Source organism: Danio rerio, chromosome 22 (assembly GCF_052040795.2).
Source record: "Danio rerio strain M-AB ecotype USA chromosome 22, GRCz13ab, whole genome shotgun sequence".
Lineage (NCBI taxonomy): Eukaryota > Metazoa > Chordata > Actinopteri > Cypriniformes > Danionidae > Danio > Danio rerio.
Genome location: NC_141042.1, coordinates 22549200 through 22569188, shown reverse-complemented (window position 1 = coordinate 22569188; position 19989 = coordinate 22549200). Strand labels below are relative to the sequence as shown.

General features: G+C 44.8%; 5 non-coding genes across 5 annotated transcripts; all 5 read right to left on the bottom strand.

Moving 5' to 3' along the window:
- Positions 1 to 15357: 15357 nt before the first annotated feature.
- Positions 15358 to 15430, bottom strand: trnar-ccu (transfer RNA arginine (anticodon CCU)). The gene has a single exon. It is a non-coding gene; the product is annotated as a tRNA-Arg (tRNA).
- Positions 15431 to 16420: 990 nt separating this feature from the next.
- Positions 16421 to 16493, bottom strand: trnar-ccu (transfer RNA arginine (anticodon CCU)). The gene has a single exon. It is a non-coding gene; the product is annotated as a tRNA-Arg (tRNA).
- Positions 16494 to 17483: 990 nt separating this feature from the next.
- On the bottom strand, positions 17484 to 17556 carry trnar-ccu (transfer RNA arginine (anticodon CCU)). Its single transcript has one exon. It is a non-coding gene; the product is annotated as a tRNA-Arg (tRNA).
- A 990-nt stretch (positions 17557 to 18546) lies between these two features.
- trnar-ccu (transfer RNA arginine (anticodon CCU)) lies at positions 18547 to 18619 on the bottom strand. Its single transcript has one exon. It is a non-coding gene; the product is annotated as a tRNA-Arg (tRNA).
- Positions 18620 to 19609: 990 nt separating this feature from the next.
- trnar-ccu (transfer RNA arginine (anticodon CCU)) lies at positions 19610 to 19682 on the bottom strand. The gene has a single exon. It is a non-coding gene; the product is annotated as a tRNA-Arg (tRNA).
- Positions 19683 to 19989: the final 307 nt, after the last annotated feature.

Sequence of the window (19989 nt, the reverse complement as noted above, 5' to 3'; positions counted from 1 at the left end):
AACACTTACCAGTAAGGAGAAATAACCGCTGAATTTTTCTTTGTTTGTGTTACAGACAGGCATCCGCTCTCTTTCTCTCCCACGCTTCCTCTTACTCGGCTGTCAACATCCCATCGCCATGTCTCTGGAAGAGGTACTGCTCCACCTAGCGGAGATCTCCAGTAAACAGAATTCCATCTCTGAGCAACTTACAGCCAGACAGGATCGACTGGAACAACAGCTCCGCCAGGCGGCCAGATACCATCCGACTCCCGAAGTGAGTGCGCATCATCATCTCACTAAACTCCGCGACCTGGATGATATTGACGCATACTTGCATACCTTTGAAGTCATTGCCGAGAGAGAAGGCTGGCCGAAAAAAAACTGGGCGAGAATGTTGGCTCCTTTTCTCACAGGAGAAGCACAACGGGCATATTTTTCACTAGAGACACCCAAAAATGAAGATTACAAAGCGTTAAAAAAGGAGATATTAGCCAGAATGGGGCTCTCCACAATCAGCGCAGCACAACAGTTCTCCCAGTGGTCTTATGACGAGAAACAGCCAGTGCGGACTCAAGCAGCTCAACTTTCTCGCCTGGGAAGACTATGGTTATTGGGAGGAGATCCTTCGGCGGTCCAGGTCGCTGAGAAGGTGATTATTGAGAAGATGATGCGAGCGTTACCCCGACGTTTGCGAACACTCACCAGCATGCGAAATCCTGAGTCACTGGCCACCCTGGTGGAGGCGATCGAGCTGGCTGAAGCTCACATCGCCAGAGACAATGGGGAGAGAGCGGCTCTGCCACTCCGGAGGGTAAGTGCACCATGGCGACCGGTGGAGGGTACAGCACGACCAGGCGGCAGACCAGCGGTCCCCAGCCCGATGGACGAGCCGATGCCCACCGAGCCGACGACGCACTCGACCCCGGCCTGGACAGCAGGGTGCGCGGTACACCGCAATATCCCTCCCGAAGCTCCCACCCATAAAATCCTGTTAGAGGGAAAAACACAAACGGCCACGTTAGACACAGGAAGCGCCATCACTCTGGTTCACCCGAAAACTTTAAAATACCACCATGAAAGCAAAGGGCGATTTCCGATCACGTGTGTGCACGGTGATACCCGCCACGTACCCGCCCAAAGAGTGACCATCGCGGCAAAACCAGGCAGCTGGCGCATCGAAGTCGGGGTTGTTCCGGATCTTCCTGTGCCCCTCATACTGGGCAGAGACTGGCCGGGGTTCGACGAACTCCTGACTCACCACCACGCTCCATCGGCTTGTTCAAAGAAGAAGAACAAGTCACGGGCTCATCGGGACCGCAAACCAGCGCTGATGACCACCGAGAGCGACAGAGGGGGTGAGTCATCCATATCCGCTAATTTATACTTTGATCTGTTTCAACAGATAACCGCAGGAGGCGATTTTGGCAGAGCACAAAGGGAAGATGAGACGCTCAAACAATGTTGGCTGCAAGTAAGGATCATTGACGGTAATGAGCGACTTCCCAGCCCTCACCCCCTCCCACATTTTATTGTGGAAAATGGTCTGCTGTACTGTGTGGCAGAGAGGCGGGGGGAAAAGAAGACACTACTGGTCGTTCCGAGGACCAAGAGGGAGACAGTCTTAGAATTGGCACATACCCACCCGATGGCTGGACATCTGGGAGCGGCCAACACTGTGAAAAGGATCCGCGATCGTTTCCATTGGCCGGGGCTAGACGGGGAAGTAAAAAGGTATTGCCAGGCATGTGACATCTGCCAGAGAACGTCTCCCCAACGACCACCCCCCAGCCCTCTAATACCACTACCCATCATTGATGTGTCCTTCACCCGCATTGGTATGGACTTGGTAGGGCCTTTGCCGAAGTCGGCCCAGGGACATGAACACATCCTTGTCATCCTCGATTATGCCACCAGGTACCCTGAAGCGATTCCCCTGAGGAAAGCCACGTCATCGGCCATCGCGAAGGAGCTGTTTCTTCTATGCAGTCGAGTGGGAATTCCAGCAGAGATACTGACCGACCAGGGCACCCCCTTCATGTCCCGGTTGATGGCAGACCTCTGTCACCTCCTCAAGGTAAAACAAATAAAAACCTCAGTATACCATCCACAGACTGACGGCCTTGTCGAGAGGTTTAACAAGACTCTGAAACAGATGCTCCGACGGGTGGTGGCAGAGGACGGGCGTGACTGGGACCTCATGATCCCGTACGTGTTGTTTGGAATCAGGGAAGTTCCTCAGGCCTCCACAGGTTTTACCCCCTTCGAACTGCTGTTTGGCCGCCAACCCCGAGGGCTATTGGATGTGGCTCGTCAAGCCTGGGAACAGGAGCCAGCCCCCCAGCGGTCGGTGATTGAACATGTACGGTACATGAGAACGCATCGAGAAAGTCATGCCCATCGTCAAACAACACCTGACCGAAGCCCAGCGCGCCCAGCAGAGATTGTATAACCGGCCCGCCCAACCCAGAGAGTTCCACCCAGGGGACAAGGTGATGATACTCATACCTACCACAACCTCGAAGTTCCTCGCATCCTGGAAGGGACCATACACGGTGGTAGAAAGGGTAGGGCCGGTAAATTATCGAGTCCGTCAGCCGGGACGAAGATGGGAAGAACAGCTATACCACATTAATCTTATGAAGAAGTGGGTTGCAGCTCCAGGTCATCTCGTTGCCTTCACTGAAGAAACTCTTCCCGTTGTCCACATAGGTGAACAACTCTCACCAAACCAGAAGGTGGAGCTGCAAGCCTTGGTTGGTCAGTTCAAGGATGTGTTCTCGGAGAAACCGGGCCGAACCACCATCATCCAGCACAACATCATCACTCCACCTGGCACCATCGTCCGGCAAAGGCCTTATCGAGTTCCAGAGGCTCGCCGGCTGGCTATCGACGAGGAGATCCAGAAGATGAGGAGGTTAGGCATCATCGAACCATCCCGTAGCCCGTGGTCCAGCCCAATAGTGATGGTCCCCAAACCCGATGGCACCCTCCGTTTCTGCAATGACTTCAGAAAACTCAACGAGATCTCTAAGTTCGACGGATACCCCATGCCTCGGGTGGACGAGCTGCTGGATAGGCTGGGTGGAGCCCGATTTATCTCCACCATCGACCTCACCAAAGGCTACTGGCAGTTACCACTAAGTGAAGACGCCAAGGAGAAAACCGCCTTCTCCACACCCGGTGGGCACTGGCAATACCGGGTTCTTCCCTTCGGGCTCCACGGGGCCCCAGCCACATTCCAAAGAATGATGGACATCCTGCTGAGGCCCCACCAGCCATATGCAGCAGCATACCTGGACGACCTCATCGTCCACTCAGAGTCATGGGAGGAACACCTACCCGGTTACGGAGGGTGCTCTTAGATCTTCGTCGGGCTGGGCTCACAGCTAACCCCAAGAAATGCCACCTGGGGCTAGCCGAAGCCAGATACCTCGGGTTCCACATTGGAAGAGGTCTCATACAGCCACAACAAAACAAGGTCAAAGCACTACAAGAAACTCCACAACCCACCACAAAGACCCAGGTACGTGCATTTCTGGGGTTAGCGGGCTACTATAGATGTTTCATACCTAACTTCTCATCCATAGCCAGCCCTCTGACAGACCTGACCAGAAAGGGGCAGCCGGAGAGGTTAAGATGGACCAAGGAAGCAGACGACGCATTCCGAGCCCTGAAGACGGCCCTCACATCCTCACCGGTACTGCACGCACCTGACTTCGGCTGCCCCTTCATTCTTAAGACGGATGCTTCCGACTCGGGCCTGGGCGCGGTCCTCTCCCAGGTCCACGGCGATGAAGAACATCCCATCATGTACGTGAGTCGGAAGCTTACCCCCGCAGAGACCCGGTACGCAATGGTGGAGAAGGAGGCCCTGGCGATCAAGTGGTTTGTACAAGTACAGAAATATCCTACTGTTTAGCAAAATTAAGCATTTTATAAATATTGAAATAAGTTTTCTTGGTGAATCACTTGCAGTCTGCAGAGTGTTAACGTATTCTGGAAATCCTCGAAAATGCTTGAAATAAATCTATTTTAATTTAATGTTAGGGTTTGAAAAGTGCTTAGATTTCAGATAAAGTGCTTGAAACTGATAGCAAATGCAGGTATTTTTTGCATTCAAAATAATGTATATTTCCAAATATTTATCTATTTAGGTTAAATGTAAATTTTTGTTTTGCTTTTGCATAAACTGTTAAGTTCAATGGAGTCCGCACGTGTGCCTATTTCTTAATCTACACAGGTAGCAGCACTATCCCACCTCAGTCATTTTAAAGCAGTGGGGAAAGAATATACAGATTGAATCAAAAAGGCGTTCAAATCGCCCAATGACAAGAAATAATAGAGATCGTGCCACAAAACATGAAACGAAAGTAACGAGCTCGATTTAAAAATGTAAGGAGTAGAACGCACAAATATTTGTGTAAAAATGTAAAAGCAGTGTAAAAATGAGTAAAAGCAAAAAGTTGGCAAAAAAATAAATAGTGGAGTAAAGTACTGATGCCAGAAAAATCTACTTAAGTACAGTTACAAAGTATTTGTACTTCGTTACTTCCCATCTCTGCACCCATTACAGGTCTTTCAGTCTCTGCTAATGAGCTGATTATATAAATCAGGTGTATTTGGTTAAGAAGACGAGTAAAATGTGCAGAGCTGGTGGTCCTCCAGGAACGTGGTTGAGAAACACTGCATTACAATTTAAGATTGTCTTTGTAACATAAATGCAAACTTTACAAACATTTATTCATTTGCCTTCGGCTTAGTCTCTAATTTATCAGAGGTCGTCACAGTGGAATGAACCACCAACTATTCTAGCATATGTTTTATTTAGTGGATGCCTTTTCAGCCACAACCCAGTACTGGAAAACATCCATACACTCTCATATACTATGACTGACTTTTACTTCAAAAAGTGAGTAAAGCTGTTGTAATTTCAAACTGTTAAGTTAACTTAATTTGTCAGTTTTGCTCATTGTTCATTTACTTAATGTGTTTTTAAGGGAATGGGCTCACTCACTTTTTTTTTTAAGTAAAGTCAACTTATCACTTTTTTTATAATGTTGACAATTGCTCTCCACCGTCGCATGTGTTGTAGAGGATTTTATTTTTCATTTAACAATTGTATTTGTATTGCTTAAGGTGATGTATTAACTAAACTTCTTTTCTTGAGAGTGAGATGCTTTGCATACTAATGAAGATTTTTTTGTTTAGTAGATAAAGCTGATAGAAATGCAAAGACCTGATTTTCTGAAATTAACTTGAGCTCTGCAGCTAAACTTCCTGTGAGCAGAGATGGGTTGAAAATGAACACAGATTATTTGCAGTTGAGAAGTCTTATGCTTTTAACGTCGTACAGAGAGTTCGTAGAAAAAGAGGACGTATGTATGGGTGCGGCCATGGAAGACTGGAGAAAGATTGACAAGTGATAAATTCCACTAAACTCCACCTGTTAATATCAGCTGGGTATAAAAGCTGCAGTCAGGAAATGAGAATTTTTGTGCACCTCCTAAATGTAATTCTTGCATTGCATTCAGAATTCTCTTTATCTAATTATTCATTTGTATCCAATAAATTACTATGTTTGACATTAAAGAAAGCTCTCTCCTGACCTTTTTTATTGAACACGCATGGAATTGAATTAATATTCCCACACATGTATTGAAAACAGGAATATTTTAGCTTTTATGTGTATTTCTTAAAACATACAATCAAAAAAATATTTCTGCTGCTTGTTTAAACTGCTTTTTAATATGAGCTGAATTGAGACAATTTTTGTTTTTTGGGTTAAACTTAATTGTTTTATGTTCAATCTACTTTAATTTGTAAAACAATTAAGTTAACTTATTTGATTTGTGTTGGCACAACATGAAGGGATTGTTTGGAACCTAGCATTTATTACAGTGTAAGCTTTTTCCAATTTCAGTATAGATAATTGTTACGGCCCAAACTCAAAACTGGCTCGAATAACAACAACAATCAAGGTTTGAGCCGAACATATGGAAGACACAGAGGTTGAATGGTTAAATTGACGTTCCGTCAATATGTTTAATTTTTCATAAATCATAAGTTTTCAAAAGACAAAACATTAACAAAAATCAAGTGGACAGGGCAGCTAAGGTAAACAGGTCTCTGACTATACTGCTTTAAATGGACAGATCTTACCTAACTCCCGTGAAAGGAACAAAAATAGGTGAGTCTTCCAGGCCACTGCTTACCTTCGCTAAACTAAATAAATAACAAAACGTGACTATGAAAAATAAACCTCTACCTGCTACAAAACAAAGTATCAAAATAAATAAACTAGTTAACACATTACGAATTAAGAATCAAAACTTTAACATGAACAAAACACTAAACGGAGCGGCATCTGGATGAATGATCGACTTGCGGAGCACCGCCAGCCAGACCGCCTGAGCGCAAGCCACCACCGAGCTGAGGGAGGGCGAGAGACTTCAAGGTAGAATGAGAGAGAGCGCTAGAAACGCCATTGCTGTCAGCTTTATATAGTGGGAATCCCCAGTGACGTCACGGGCATCATCCAATCCTGGATAAGCCGGGTAGAAACGCTCCTCCTAGTACTCGATCGCAACAAGCACAAACCAGCAATACATACATAGATTAATTAAATAACACAGACCCACGTAACAATAATGTTTGGGGTTTTCGCCCAGCAGGGGTGAATTTAGTGATTTGGGGGCCCTACGCAATTCCAGCCATACTTTTATTTAATTTTTTGGTTATTTTGCTGTTTTTTTTATGTCACTTAATCTTGTTTTCTGCTTTCTATCTTAATGAAAGCTTTACATTTTAAATAATAAGGTGTCTTAAAATGAATTTACAACTAAAAAACATTTAATATTTTTTTCTAAATATGACTGCTGGTGGTGGATATTTAAAATATATATATTATTATTAGATAACATTATGTTATTATATAATATTATATTTTATTGCATATTAAAAAATGTTTAATTACATAAAAATTGTATTTGTTTGACTCTCACTATACAAAATATGATAGAAAAATGGTGTTTTATATAGTTTATAGGTATAATTTATGCTTCTAGATATTTATTGGGGGATATTTATAAGTGGCCGCTCACCTTGCTTATTGCTTAAATCCACCCCAGCGCCCAGGCACGTGCACACAGACAATTAGCTGTAAGTTGTCCTCAAAGTCCCCTCAAAATATCTGTGCACATCACTATTGTTTGTTTGTTTGTTTGTTTTTTGGTAGAACAAATTGTTCAAGTGTTATTTGGCCATTTAAATTTTTGCAGAAAGCAGCCCCCAATGTTAGCATATAAAGGAAAATATATAATTTCACTGATTTTACAAACTGATCTGGGTGGTACTGAGCGTGTGAATGTGGTTTCAGAAGTTTTCACATGAATTATCAGTGTGGTAATCATGTTATGGTAATTCAATTATCTTGCAAAATAAACGTTCATCAGGAAGTATTCTTATTATACAAGTAAATTAAGAATCAAGTACTTTTGCACATTAACTCAAGTAATAATGAAGAAGAGGACTTTGTACTTTTACTGAAGGAACGTTTTTTTTTTTTATTAGGGTTTCTGCACTTGTATTTAATAGACTAATTTGTGTACTTCATTCACAACTGCTGAACTGAAAAGTTACTTTAACAACACACTTAGTGTCTCGATCACCTGGTTCTGTGGATTGGCGTAAGGAATCTTTAGCTCGCTCATAGCTTCTGTCATTGTTTTCATTGACTGAAAGATATTCTGGTGCACCAGTTTACTGAAGCCACGCCCCTCGTCCTCTGAAAAGCCCTGGAGAAGTTGTCTTTCTGCTTTCAGCCAAACCTAAATGTCAGCAAAATAACATGTGTTATTCATTGTTTACCCAAAAATGTAAATTTGCTGCAACAGTCACGATAATATTACACATTAGATGGTAGGTTTAGGATTGGGGTAGGGGTAGAAATTAATGATACAAATCGAGTACCCTCTGTGTCATATCTTTGCCCCTGCTGAAGCCATGGTATGGCTGCACAGTTCCTTGATTATTTTGCCAGAATGAGAGTATTGTTCCTGGCCATATAGACCTAGAAAACAGCGACTTTCATTTACAGTTGGCCTGAGAACATGGTTTAACTACAGAAATCCAAGCTTTAAAAAGGAAAATTAATAAAACTCTTTATTTATTTGTTTATTTTTTTTGAGATGTTAATGTCTAATCTACAGATCCCGACAGACCTGAAATTTAGCTGAATGCATTCAAAAATTGTAAAGCTCAAATGTCTTACTATACGGGACTTGTAAAATGATCCTATTTTCTTTTAAAAATGACCAGAAAATATTAATTTTGAAGTGAACTGACCCTTTAATGCTCATGTTTATTTTACTTTAAATAGTTATTAACAACCTGCAAACTTGAATGCAAGAGAAGCGTGGTTGATCTCACCTAATACAAGCAATTTTTTTTTTTCTGTTCTCTTTTTTTCTGCTCTGCAAGGATGAGGTCGATTTCCTTATTTTTGGTGATGGCATACCTCGTTTTTTAGAGAAGCTTTAGTATTCTCCCATTTTTCCCCAAAAAATGCAATAACTAGAAACACACACACAGACACACACACACACACACACACACACAAACACACACACACACACACACACACACACACACACACACACACACACACACACACACACACACACACACACACACACACACAAAAACACACATACACACACAAACTTGCAGGAACACCCTTCAAAAGACTATACAGACTATACTATATTTATTTTTTAAACAATGTTTATGATACAGTAGATTAAGTAGAAGAGAGTCATTACAGAAGGCTTATAGAAGGGAATATAGATCTGCTCTATGGCAAGCCCTTTTAACTTTTAATCTATGAAACATCCCATACCTATTTTCATGCAACTAGCACTCAACTTTCTATTGAGCACTTACTACATTACAGTTTTTTTCAATTATTTTGCTACACGGCAAGGCAGTGGTGCAGTAGGTAGTGCTGTTGCCTCAGCAAGAATGTTGCTGGGTCGCTGGTTTGAACCTCGGCTTAGTTGGCGTTTCTGTGTGGAGTTTGCATGTTCTACCTTTCAGAACCCTGATGTCAATTTTCAAAACTCTAGACACAAACCTCTAAAGAGTCATTAATTTTAAAACAGGCTCTCCAGTGTTCAACACTCTACATGCTGCGATCATTTACTTAAAGAAGTCTTGCATTTGCAGGATCATTGGTTCACAATTCTTTTATCATACAAATACTACGGGAACACAACTTTAGATCCCCAGCACACAAGATGCACATCATTTCAGTACCTATAAAGAAGTCGTCTTAGCAGAGAATGGTTTTAATCCATCAACATCTAGGTTATGGGCCCAGCACGCTTCCGCTGCACCACTCTGCTAAAAACCACCCCAAATGGTACTCAAAACCACAATCCCTGGCTTAGGAGGCCAGTGTCTTATCAAATAGGCCACTGGGGCAGGACACACAATGTTTTGGGCAGCTGCAGAGTTAGTGACCTGTGCCAGGAAAACCCCTTCACAATGAGGCATCCCAGTGGACGAGGCATTTATTCTGGGTTAAATGATTTGTCTTCATGCACGCAAACTCTTTGGTTGGCCAATAGCTTTCTTGTCCCTTTGCGGTGGTATAATGGGTTATGCACTGACCATCTAAGCCACAGGCTGTGAGTTTGAGCACCAACTAGGGTTAACCACAGTATAGTGGCGTAGTGGAAGTGTGCTGGGCCCATAACTTTGAGGTTGATGGCCCAAAACCATCCTCTGAAAAAGTATTTTCGTTTACATATAAAGGTCCAACTTGCAAGACGTTTCGCTCAACAGGCAAAAGAATTGAAATGTCCAGGGTTTGAACCAGGACTCTCAGCTCCTCTTTTATACATGAGATTAGGTAAAATAAGAAAAAAGCAGCAGCTTTCACAACGCACGCAACTAGACAGTGAACCTATAAAGAAGTCACCTTAGCAGAGGATGGTTTCGATCCAACGACCTCTGGGTTATGGGCCCAGCACGCTTCCGCTGCGCCTCTCTGCTACAAACCATCTCAGATGGGACTCGAACCCACAATCCCTGGCATAGGAGGACAGTGCCTTATCCATTAGGCCACTGGGGCAGGACACACAATGTTTTGGGCAGCTGCAGAGTTAGTGACCTGTGCCAGGAAAACCCCTCCACAATGAGGCATCCCAGTGGACGAGGCATTTATTCTGGGTTAAATGATTTGTCTTCATGCATGCAAACAATAAATGGCACTTAAAAGAGGGTGGTTTCCATACTCCACTCTCTGAGTTCCGGGCCATGAGAACCAATGTTTTAACCCAGGTCGTTTTAAACTAATGCACAACTGAGCAAAAGCAGAGTAGCGCAGCGCAAGCATGCTGGGCCCATAACCCAGAGGTCGATGGATCGAAACCATCCTCTGCTAAGACGGGTTTCGTGCCATTGCTTGCATGAGAATAAATCCTTTACGATTTTCAAAGCTCGATAGTGAAAAACAAAGTAATCTTGAACTCGCAAATACAGCATCAAGGTTTGGAAAAGAAGTCAAAATAGTCCTTATACAGAACTGCATTTGTGTGTTAACCCAGATCAAATGCCTCGTTCCCTGGGCCGCCTCATTGTGAGGGGAAGTATTGCGACAAGTCACTAACTCTTCGTTTGCCCAATATCTCGCTTTTCCTTTTGCGGTGGCCTTATGGGTTATGCACTGACCATCTAAGCCACAGGCTGTGAGTTTGAGCACCAACTAGGGTTAATCACAGTATAGTGGCGTAGTGGAAGTGTGCTGGGCCCATAACATTGAGGTTGATGGCCCAAAACCATCCTCTGAAAAAATATTTTTGTTTTACATATAAAGGTCCAACTTGCAAGACGTTTCGCTCAACAGGCAAAAGAATTGAAATGTCCAGGGTTTGAACCAGGACTCTCAGCTCCTCTTTCATACATGAGATTAGGTAAAATAAGAAAAAAGCAGCAGCTTTCACAACGCACGCAACTAGAAAGTGAACCTATAAAGAAGTCACCTTAGCAGAGGATGGTTTCGATCCATCGACCTCTGGGTTAAGGGCCCAGCACGCTTCCGCTGCGCCACTCAGCTACAAACCACCCCAGATGGGACTCGAACCCACAATCCCTGGCATATGAGATCAGTGCCTTATCCATTAGGCCACTGGGGCAGGACACACAATGTTTTGGGCAGCTGCAGAGTTAGTGAACTGTGCCAGGAAAACCCCTCCACAATGAGGCATCCCAGTGGACGAGGCATTTATTCTGGGTTAAATGATTTGTCTTCATGCATGCAAACAATAAATGGCACTTAAAAGAGGGTGGTTTCCATACTCCACTCTCTGAGTTCCGGGCCATGAGAACCAATGTTTTAACCCAGGTCATTTTAAACTAATGCACAACTGAGCAAAAGCAGAGTGGCGCAGCGGAAGCGTGCTGGGCCCATAACCCAGAGGTCGATGGATCGAAACCATCCTCTGCTAAGACGGGTTTCGTGCCATTGCTTGCATGAGAATAAATCCTTTACGATTTTCATAGCTCGATAGTGAAAAACAAAGTAATCTTGAACTCGCAAATACAGCATCAAGGTTTGGAAAAGAAGTCAAAATAGTCGTTATACAGAACTGCATTTGTGTGTTAACCCAGATCAAATGCCTCGTTCACTGGGCTGCCTCATTGTGAAGGGGAAGTATTGCGACAAGTCACTAACTCTTCGTTTGCCCAATATCTCGCTTTTCCTTTTGCGGTGGCCTTATGGGTTATGCACTGACCATCTAAGCCACAGGCTGTGAGTTTGAGCACCAACTAGGGTTAACCACAGTATAGTGGCGTAGTGGAAGTGTGCTGGGCCCATAACTTTGAGGTTGATGGCCCAAAACCATCCTCTGAAAAAGTATTTTCGTTTACATATAAAGGTCCAACTTGCAAGACGTTTCGCTCAACAGGCAAAAGAATTGAAATGTCCAGGGTTTGAACCAGGACTCTCAGCTCCTCTTTCATACATGAGATTAGGTAAAATAAGAAAAAAGCAGCAGCTTTCACAACGCACGCAACTAGACAGTGAACCTATAAAGAAGTCACCTTAGCAGAGGATGGTTTCAATCCAACGACCTCTGGGTTATGGGCCCAGCACGCTTCCGCTGCGCCTCTCTGCTACAAACCATCTCAGATGGGACTCGAACCCACAATCCCTGGCATAGGAGGACAGTGCCTTATCCATTAGGCCACTGGGGCAGGACACACAATGTTTTGGGCAGCTGCAGAGTTAGTGACCTGTGCCAGGAAAACCCCTCCACAATGAGGCATCCCAGTGGACGAGGCATTTATTCTGGGTTAAATGATTTGTCTTCATGCATGCAAACAATAAATGGCACTTAAAAGAGGGTGGTTTCCATACTCCACTCTCTGAGTTCCGGGCCATGAGAACCAATGTTTTAACCCAGGTCGTTTTAAACTAATGCACAACTGAGCAAAAGCAGAGTAGCGCAGCGCAAGCATGCTGGGCCCATAACCCAGAGGTCGATGGATCGAAACCATCCTCTGCTAAGACGGGTTTCGTGCCATTGCTTGCATGAGAATAAATCCTTTACGATTTTCAAAGCTCGATAGTGAAAAACAAAGTAATCTTGAACTCGCAAATACAGCATCAAGGTTTGGAAAAGAAGTCAAAATAGTCCTTATACAGAACTGCATTTGTGTGTTAACCCAGATCAAATGCCTCGTTCCCTGGGCCGCCTCATTGTGAGGGGAAGTATTGCGACAAGTCACTAACTCTTCGTTTGCCCAATATCTCGCTTTTCCTTTTGCGGTGGCCTTATGGGTTATGCACTGACCATCTAAGCCACAGGCTGTGAGTTTGAGCACCAACTAGGGTTAATCACAGTATAGTGGCGTAGTGGAAGTGTGCTGGGCCCATAACATTGAGGTTGATGGCCCAAAACCATCCTCTGAAAAAATATTTTTGTTTTACATATAAAGGTCCAACTTGCAAGACGTTTCGCTCAACAGGCAAAAGAATTGAAATGTCCAGGGTTTGAACCAGGACTCTCAGCTCCTCTTTCATACATGAGATTAGGTAAAATAAGAAAAAAGCAGCAGCTTTCACAACGCACGCAACTAGAAAGTGAACCTATAAAGAAGTCACCTTAGCAGAGGATGGTTTCGATCCATCGACCTCTGGGTTATGGGCCCAGCACGCTTCCGCTGCGCCACTCAGCTACAAACCACCCCAGATGGGACTCGAACCCACAATCCCTGGCATATGAGATCAGTGCCTTATCCATTAGGCCACTGGGGCAGGACACACAATGTTTTGGGCAGCTGCAGAGTTAGTGAACTGTGCCAGGAAAACCCCTCCACAATGAGGCATCCCAGTGGACGAGGCATTTATTCTGGGTTAAATGATTTGTCTTCATGCATGCAAACAATAAATGGCACTTAAAAGAGGGTGGTTTCCATACTCCACTCTCTGAGTTCCGGGCCATGAGAACCAATGTTTTAACCCAGGTCATTTTAAACTAATGCACAACTGAGCAAAAGCAGAGTGGCGCAGCGGAAGCGTGCTGGGCCCATAACCCAGAGGTCGATGGATCGAAACCATCCTCTGCTAAGACGGGTTTCGTGCCATTGCTTGCATGAGAATAAATCCTTTACGATTTTCATAGCTCGATAGTGAAAAACAAAGTAATCTTGAACTCGCAAATACAGCATCAAGGTTTGGAAAAGAAGTCAAAATAGTCGTTATACAGAACTGCATTTGTGTGTTAACCCAGATCAAATGCCTCGTTCACTGGGCTGCCTCATTGTGAAGGGGAAGTATTGCGACAAGTCACTAACTCTTCGTTTGCCCAATATCTCGCTTTTCCTTTTGCGGTGGCCTTATGGGTTATGCACTGACCATCTAAGCCACAGGCTGTGAGTTTGAGCACCAACTAGGGTTAATCACAGTATAGTGGCGTAGTGGAAGTGTGCTGGGCCCATAACATTGAGGTTGATGGCCCAAAACCATCCTCTGAAAAAATATTTTCGTTTACATATAAAGGTCCAACTTGCAAGACGTTTCGCTCAACAGGCAAAAGAATTGAAATGTCCAGGGTTTGAACCAGGACTCTCAGCTCCTCTTTCATACATGAGATTAGGTAAAATAAGAAAAAAGCAGCAGCTTTCACAACGCACGCAGGTAAAAATTGAACCTATAAAGAAGTCACCTTCAGCAGAGGATGGTTTCAATCCATCGACCTCTGGGTTATGGGCCCAGCACGCTTTCGCTGTGCCACTCTATTACAAACCATCTCAGATTAGTTTCGAACCCACAATCGCTGGCTTAGGAGGCCAGTGCCTTATCCATTAGGCCACTGGGGCAGGACGCACAATGTTTTGGGCAGCTGCAGAGTTACTGACCTGTGCCAGGAAAACCCCTCCACAATGAGGCATCCCAGTGGACGAGGCATTTATTCTGGGTTAAATGATTTGTCTTCATGCATGCAAACAATAAATGGCACTTAAAAGAGGGTGGTTTCCATACTCCACTCTCTGAGTTCCGGGCCATGAGAACCAATGTTTTAACCCAGGTCGTTTTAAACTAATGCACAACTGAGCAAAAGCAGAGTGGCGCAGCGGCAGCGTGCTGGGCCCATAACCCAGAGGTCGATGGATCGAAACCATCCTCTGCTAAGACGGGTTTCGTGCCATTGCTTGCATGAGAATAAATCCTTTACGATTTTCATAGCTCGATAGTGAAAAACAAAGTAATCTTGAACTCGCAAATACAGCATCAAGGTTTGGAAAAGAAGTCAAAATAGTCCTTATACAGAACTGCATTTGTGTGTTAACCCAGATCAAATGCCTCGTTCACTGGGCCGCCTCATTGTGAAGGGGAAGTATTGCGACAAGTCACTAACTCTTCGTTTGCCCAATATCTCGCTTTTCCTTTTGCGGTGGCCTTATGGGTTATGCACTGACCATCTAAGCCACAGGCTGTGAGTTTGAGCACCAACTAGGGTTAATCACAGTATAGTGGCGTAGTGGAAGTGTGCTGGGCCCATAACATTGAGGTTGATGGCCCAAAACCATCCTCTGAAAAAATATTTTCGTTTACATATAAAGGTCCAACTTGCAAGACGTTTCGCTCAACAGGCAAAAGAATTGAAATGTCCAGGGTTTGAACCAGGACTCTCAGCTCCTCTTTCATACATGAGATTAGGTAAAATAAGAGAAAAGCAGCAGCTTTCACAACGCACGCAACTAGAGAGTGAACCTATAATGAAGTCTCCTTAGCAGAGGATGGTTTCGATCCATCGACCTCTGGGTTATGGGCCCAGCACGCTTCCGCTGCGCCACTCTGCTACAAACCACCCCAGATGGGACTCGAACCCACAATCCCTGGCTTAGGAGGCCAGTGCCTTATCCATTAGGCCACTGGAGCAGGACATGCAATGTTTTGGGCAGCTGCAGAGTTAGTGACCTGTGCCAGGAAAACCCCTCCACAATGAGGCATCCCAGTGGACGAGGCATTTATTCTGGGTTAAATGATTTGTCTTCATGCATGCAAACAATAAATGGCACTTAAAAGAGGGTGGTTTCCATACTCCACTCTCTGAGTTCCGGGCCATGAGAACCAATGTTTTAACCCAGGTCGTTTTAAACTAATGCACAACTGAGCAAAAGCAGAGTGGCGCAGCGAAAGCGTGCTGGGCCCATAACCCAGAGGTCGATGGATCGAAACCATCCTCTGCTAAGACGGGGTTCGTGCCATTGCTTGCATGAGAATAAATCCTTTACGATTTTCATAGCTGGATAATGAAAAAAAAAGTAATCTTGAACTCGCAAATACAGCATCAAGGTTTGGAAAAGAAGTCAAAATAGTCCTTATACAGAACTGCATTTGTGTGTTAACCCAGATCAAATGCCTCGTTCACTGGGCCGCCTCATTGTGAAGGGGAAGTATTGCGACAAGTCACTAACTCTTCGTTTGCCCAATATCTCGCTTTTCCTTTTGCGGTGGCCTTATGGGTTATGCACTGACCATCTAAGCCACAGGCTGTGAGTTTGAGAACCAACTAGGGTTAATCACAGTATAGTGGCGTAGTGGAAGTGTGCTGGGCCCATAACATTGAGGTTGATGGCCCAAAACCATCCTCTGAAAAAATATTTTCGTTTACATATAAAAGTCCAACTTGCAAGACGTTTCGCTCAACAGGCAAAAGAATTGAAATGTCCAGGGTTTGAACCAGGACTCTCAGCTCCTCTTTCATACATGAGATTAGGTAAAATAAGAAAAAAGCAGCAGCTTTCACAACGCACGCAACTAGAAAGTGAACCTATAAAGAAGTCACCTTAGCAGAGGATGGTTTCGATCCATCGACCTCTGGGTTATGGGCCCAGCACGCTTCCGCTGCGCCACTCTGCTACAAACCACCCCAGATGGGACTCGAACCCACAATCCCTGGCTTAGGAGGCCAGTGCCTTATCCATTAGGCCACTGGGGCAGGACATGCAATGTTTTGGGCAGCTGCAGAGTTAGTGACCTGTGCCAGGAAAACCCCTCCACAATGAGGCATCCCAGTGGACGAGGCATTTATTCTGGGTTAAATGATTTGTCTTCATGCATGCAAACAATAAATGGCACTTAAAAGAGGGTGGTTTCCATACTCCTCTCTCTGAGTTCCGGGCCATGAGAACCAATGTTTTAACCCAGGTCGTTTTAAACTAATGCACAACTGAGCAAAAGCAGAGTGGCGCAGCGGAAGCGTGCTGGGCCCATAACCCAGAGGTCGATGGATCGAAACCATCCTCTGCTAAGACGGGGTTCGTGCCATTGCTTGCATGAGAATAAATCCTTTACGATTTTCATAGCTGGATAATGAAAAACAAAGTAATCTTGAACTCGCAAATACAGCATCAAGGTTTGGAAAAGAAGTCAAAATAGTCCTTATACAGAACTGCATTTGTGTGTTAACCCAGATCAAATGCCTCGTTCACTGGGCCGCCTCATTGTGAAGGGGAAGTATTGCGACAAGTCACTAACTCTTCGTTTGCCCAATTTCTCGCTTTTCCTTTTGCGGTGGCCTTATGGGTTATGCACTGACCATCTAAGCCACAGGCTGTGAGTTTGAGCACCAACTAGGGTTAATCACAGTATAGTGGCGTAGTGGAAGTGTGCTGGGCCCATAACATTGAGGTTGATGGCCCAAAACCATCCTCTGAAAAAATATTTTCGTTTACATATAAAGGTCCAACTTGCAAGACGTTTCGCTCAACAGGCAAAAGAATTGAAATGTCCAGGGTTTGAACCAGGACTCTCAGCTCCTCTTTCATACATGAGATTAGGTAAAATAAGAAAAAAGCAGCAGCTTTCACAACGCACGCAACTAGAAAGTGAACCTATAAAGAAGTCACCTTAGCAGAGGATGGTTTCGATCCATCGACCTCTGGGTTATGGGCCCAGCACGCTTCCGCTGCGCCACTCTGCTACAAACCACCCCAGATGGGACTCGAACCCACAATCCCTGGCTTAGGAGGCCAGTGCCTTATCCATTAGGCCACTGGGGCAGAACACACAATGTTTTGGGCAGCTGCAGAGTTAGTGACCTGTGCCAGGAAAACCCCTCCACAATGAGGCATCCCAGTGGACGAGGCATTTATTCTGGGTTAAATGATTTGTCTTCATGCATGCAAACAATAAATGGCACTTAAAAGAGGGTGGTTTCCATACTCCACTCTCTGAGTTCCGGGCCATGAGAACCAATGTTTTAACCCAGGTCGTTTTAAACTAATGCACAACTGAGCAAAAGCAGAGTGGCGCAGCGGAAGCGTGCTGGGCCCATAACCCAGAGGTCGATGGATCGAAACCATCCTCTGCTAAGAGGGGTTTCGTGCCATTGCTTGCATGAGAATAAATACTTTACGATTTTCATAGCTCGATAGTGAAAAACAAAGTAATCTTGAACTCGCAAATACAGCATCAAGGTTTGGAAAAGAAGTCAAAATAGTCCTTATACAGAACTGCATTTGTGTGTTAACCCAGATCAAATGCCTCGTTCACTGGGCCGCCTCATTGTGAAGGGGAAGTATTGCGACAAGTCACTAACTCTTCGTTTGCCCAATATCTCGCTTTTCCTTTTGCGGTGGCCTTATGGGTTATGCACTGACCATCTAAGCCACAGGCTGTGAGTTTGAGAACCAACTAGGGTTAATCACAGTATAGTGGCGTAGTGGAAGTGTGCTGGGCCCATAACATTGAGGTTGATGGCCCAAAACCATCCTCTGAAAAAATATTTTCGTTTACATATAAAGGTCCAACTTGCAAGACGTTTCGCTCAACAGGCAAAAGAATTGAAATGTCCAGGGTTTGAACCAGGACTCTCAGCTCCTCTTTCATACATGAGATTAGGTAAAATAAGAAAAAAGCAGCAGCTTTCACAACGCACGCAACTAGAAAGTGAACCTATAAAGAAGTCACCTTAGCAGAGGATGGTTTCGATCCATCGACCTCTGGGTTATGGGCCCAGCACGCTTCCGCTGCGCCACTCTGCTTCAAACCACCCCAGATGGGACTCGAACCCACAATCCCTGGCTTAGGAGGCCAGTGCCTTATCCATTAGGCCACTGGGGTAGGACATGCAATGTTTTGGGCAGCTGCAGAGTTAGTGACCTGTGCCAGGAAAACCCCTCCACAATGAGGCATCCCAGTGGACGAGGCATTTATTCTGGGTTAAATGATTTGTCTTCATGCATGCAAACAATAAATGGCACTTAAAAGAGGGTGGTTTCCATACTCCTCTCTCTGAGTTCCGGGCCATGAGAACCAATGTTTTAACCCAGGTCGTTTTAAACTAATGCACAACTGAGCAAAAGCAGAGTGGCGCAGCGGAAGCGTGCTGGGCCCATAACCCAGAGGTCGATGGATCGAAACCATCCTCTGCTAAGACGGGGTTCGTGCCATTGCTTGCATGAGAATAAATCCTTTACGATTTTCATAGCTGGATAATGAAAAACAAAGTAATCTTGAACTCGCAAATACAGCATCAAGGTTTGGAAAAGAAGTCAAAATAGTCCTTATACAGAACTGCATTTGTGTGTTAACCCAGATCAAATGCCTCGTTCACTGGGCCGCCTCATTGTGAAGGGGAAGTATTGCGACAAGTCACTAACTCTTCGTTTGCCCAATATCTCGCTTTTCCTTTTGCGGTGGCCTTATGGGTTATGCACTGACCATCTAAGCCACAGGCTGTGAGTTTGAGCACCAACTAGGGTTAATCACAGTATAGTGGCGTAGTGGAAGTGTGCTGGGCCCATAACATTGAGGTTGATGGCCCAAAACCATCCTCTGAAAAAATATTTTCGTTTACATATAAAGGTCCAACTTGCAAGACGTTTCGCTCAACAGGCAAAAGAATTGAAATGTCCAGGGTTTGAACCAGGACTCTCAGCTCCTCTTTCATACATGAGATTAGGTAAAATAAGAGAAAAGCAGCAGCTTTCACAACGCACGCAACTAGAGAGTGAACCTATAATGAAGTCTCCTTAGCAGAGGATGGTTTCGATCCATCGACCTCTGGGTTATGGGCCCAGCACGCTTCCGCTGCGCCACTCTGCTACAAACCACCCCAGATGGGACTCGAACCCACAATCCCTGGCTTAGGAGGCCAGTGCCTTATCCATTAGGCCACTGGAGCAGGACATGCAATGTTTTGGGCAGCTGCAGAGTTAGTGACCTGTGCCAGGAAAACCCCTCCACAATGAGGCATCCCAGTGGACGAGGCATTTATTCTGGGTTAAATGATTTGTCTTCATGCATGCAAACAATAAATGGCACTTAAAAGAGGGTGGTTTCCATACTCCTCTCTCTGAGTTCCGGGCCATGAGAACCAATGTTTTAACCCAGGTCGTTTTAAACTAATGCACAACTGAGCAAAAGCAGAGTGGCGCAGCGGAAGCGTGCTGGGCCCATAACCCAGAGGTCGATGGATCGAAACCATCCTC